Below are 452 nucleotides of genomic sequence, written 5' to 3' on the forward strand. Positions count from 1 at the left end.
CTTTTTTGTAATATGAAAAAGCATCCTTAAAGTATTAAAAAGTTTTGGTCTTTTTAAATATTCTTTGTTAAAAACGAAACGACACATATAATTGTTAAGTGCTGTCAGCGGTGCATGTGTTCTCGGCATGCAGCATAACACCTGTCACAGTTATCTAAAAGCAAAAAACGAAAGATTTTTTTAAAGTTAGATAGTGTATCTAAAGATACTGAACCTAAATTTAAGAAAAGATATGTAACTTCGAAAGAGTTCTGGCGGTTAGAAAAACAAAACGCTTTTTCAGAGTAAGATTATATATTGTGCTTAAAAATATTATAAATAAACAATAGCATTCAAATAATAGGTCCCTGAAGAAAAGTATTGTTACGTGCGTCGCCTGATCTCGATCGTCAGTTGTCGTTCACGGGAGTCGATCGGCTCCGGTCAGCTGTTTGCTGCGGCAACGAAGTGTA

The sequence above is a fragment of the Odontomachus brunneus genome, unplaced genomic scaffold (assembly GCF_010583005.1).
Source record: "Odontomachus brunneus isolate Ranch 3 - 2012 unplaced genomic scaffold, Obru_v1 Obru_scaffold_130, whole genome shotgun sequence".
In the NCBI taxonomy this organism is placed as follows: domain Eukaryota; kingdom Metazoa; phylum Arthropoda; class Insecta; order Hymenoptera; family Formicidae; genus Odontomachus; species Odontomachus brunneus.